This window comes from Micromys minutus (genome assembly GCF_963924665.1).
Source record: "Micromys minutus genome assembly, chromosome: 1".
Taxonomy (NCBI): Eukaryota; Metazoa; Chordata; class Mammalia; order Rodentia; family Muridae; genus Micromys; species Micromys minutus.
The window spans coordinates 256,261,300-256,264,057 of record NC_137969.1 but is presented as its reverse complement, the minus strand read 5'-3'; the positions used below and the strand labels follow the sequence as shown (position 1 = coordinate 256,264,057).

The following is a 2,758-nucleotide window of genomic DNA, read 5'->3' as shown; positions in this document are numbered from 1 at the left end:
TATCTGCCTGTTGACAACCCTGCTGATGAGTGTTTCCATTTTTGCATGTTGATGTACTGGGTATTTTAGCCTGTGATGAACATATTTTTTCTTCATTCTGAAGGTATTCTGCCTGAGTTGAGCTCCAAGAGTCGGGACCTAGCCTGGTGAAACACTTGAAGTCACTTTCCTTTAACTGCTTTTTGCTGGATACACCATCACCAATGATTATAACTGGAGCTGTATCTAGACATTCTCAGGGAACCAACTGGAGTGGTTGAGGTGCATAAGCGATAGTGGGAGCACTAGATACAACCCATCTCTCAAAAATCACATATCCATCACTTGAGACAAATCCAAGAGCCAGTTCATTCTGCAGTTGAACTCTGTGACTACTAAGGGCACACCCACATATTACTGTTCAAGGCACACAGTGTGGGATCTTCAGTGTGAGCCCAGACATAAAGTTCTTTACAGAGAAGCTCTGTACTAACTTGGTGCATGCACATGCAGCTGGTCAAAATTTTGTCACAGTACATCTTCTGTACAGGAAGACATACTAGTCATAAGGTCTTCAGTTAATACAAAGCTTTCATCTCACTAATATTCCATTAATTATACCTAGAGATCTCCAATTGCATTTTATCCAGGGGGCTCCACATGGCAGTCCATTATGACTCATAGTTGTTTCTCTTTAAGAAGCACCTGAGATAAAAAAAAAAAAAATGGAGAAGAGGGTTGGGAACTCGGAACAGACAAATTCGATTCAACGGGGTTCTGGGCCAGGCTATGGAGCAGGTGAATGAACTAAAGGAGAAAAGCAATAAGGTCCTGAGTGCTGGAAATATTGACGATGCTTTACAGTGCTACTCTGAGGCAATTAAACTAGATCCCCAGAACCATGTGCTCTATAGCAATCGCTCTGCAGCCTATGCCAAGAAAGGAGACTACCAGAAGGCCTATGAGGACGGCTGCAAGACTGTTGACCTGAAGCCTGACTGAGGCAAGGGTTATTCAAGGAAGGCAGCAGCCCTTGATTTCCTAAACAGGTTAGAAGAAGCCAAAGGAACCTATGAAGAAGGTATAAAACATGAAGCCAATAATCTCCAGCTTAAGGAGGGCTTGCAGACTATGGAGGCCAGGTTGGCAGAGAGGAAATTCATGAATCCTTTCAACTTGCCTAATCTGTACCAAAAGCTAGAGAATGATCCCAGGACAAGGTCTCTTCTCAGTGACCCCACCTACAGGGAAGTCATAGAGCAGCTCCAGAACAAGCCTTCAGACCTGGACACAAAACTACAAGATCACCGGGTGATGACTTCTCTTAGTGTCCTCCTTGGGGTTGATCTGGGCAGTATGGATGAAGAGGAAGAGGCAGCAACACCCCCACCCCCAGCCCCTCCCGAAAAGGAGGCCAAGCCAGAACTAATGGAAGAAGATCTTCCAGAGAATAAGAAACAGGCACCGAGAGAAAAGGAGTTGGGAAATGATGCCTACAAGAAGAAATATTTTGACAAGGCCCTGAAGCATTATGACAGGGCCAAGGAGCTGGACCCTACCAATGTAACTTACATAACTAATCAAGCAGCTGTGCACTTTGAGAAGGGCGACTACAACAAGTGCCTGGAGCTCTGTGAGAAGGCCATTGAAGTGGGCAGAGAGAACCGAGAGGACTACTGGCAGACTGCCAAAGCTTATGCCCGAATTGGCAATTCCTATTTCAAAGAAGAAAGGTACAAGGATGCTATCCATTTCTACAAGTCTCTAGCAGAGCATCGAACCCCAGATGTACTCAAGAAGTGCCATCAGGCAGAGAAAATTCTGAAGGAACAAGAGCAGCTGGCTTATATCAACCCTGACGTGGCTTTGGAGGAAAAGAATAAGGGCAATGAATGCTTCCAGAAAGGGGACTACCCCCAGGCCATGAAGCACTATACAGAAGCCATTACAAGGAACCCAAGAGATGCCAAACTGTACAGCAACCGGGCTGCCTGTTACACCAAGCTCCTGGAGTTTCAGCTGGCACTAAAGGATTGTGAAGAGTGCACCAGCTAGAGCCAACCTTCATCAAAGTTTATACACGAAAAGTGGCTGCTCTGGAAGCCATGAAGGACTATACAAAAGTCATGGTTGTGAACCAGAAGGCATTAGACCTGGACTCTAACTGTAAGGAAGCAGAAGACGGTTACCAACGCTGTATGATGGCACAGTACAACAGACACGACAGCCCTGAGGATGTGAAGCTGCGGGCTACGGCTGACCCTGAGGTGCAGCAGATGAGTGACCCAGCCATGAGGCTCATCCTGGAGCAGATGCAAAAGGACCCCCAGGCTCTGAGTGAACACTTAAAGCATCCTGTAATAGCACAGAAGATCCAAAAGCTGATGGATGTGGGTCTGATCGCAATTCGGTGATAACTTGCTTTTCCCCTCTTCTCTTCGCCAATGAGGAAAGGCGAGCTGGGACGGTGGCAAGCAGCACTGGGCAGAGGGGGGAGAAGAAAGGCTTATCTTTATATTTATACATGCCTACAAGGAAGACAAACTCATCCAGCACCACCTCGGGCCCTCCCAGCACACGCATGGTCTCTTCACTGCTGCCCTCAATTCCGAGTGTCCTTCCCTGCCCACTTCCAGGCTCCCCGTCACTGTCTCAGCTGCTCCCCTATAGTTGGCTATTTTTTATTTGGGGCAGTGGGTGCATACTGGGAGGGGAGGGTATTCCCAACCTAAGGTCCCAGCTGTCTTTACTTGTTCTTAGCCACATCCCTCCTCAATAA

The 2,758-nt window shown here is 47.1% G+C and overlaps 1 pseudogene across 1 annotated transcript; it reads left to right on the top strand.

Annotated features, from left to right (window-relative positions):
• Nucleotides 1-723: 723 nt before the first annotated feature.
• LOC308423177 (stress-induced-phosphoprotein 1-like) lies at nt 724-2,393 on the top strand (annotated as a pseudogene). The gene has a single exon. The product of its transcript is annotated as a stress-induced-phosphoprotein 1-like (transcript).
• The last annotated feature ends 365 nt before the right edge of the window (nt 2,394-2,758 follow it).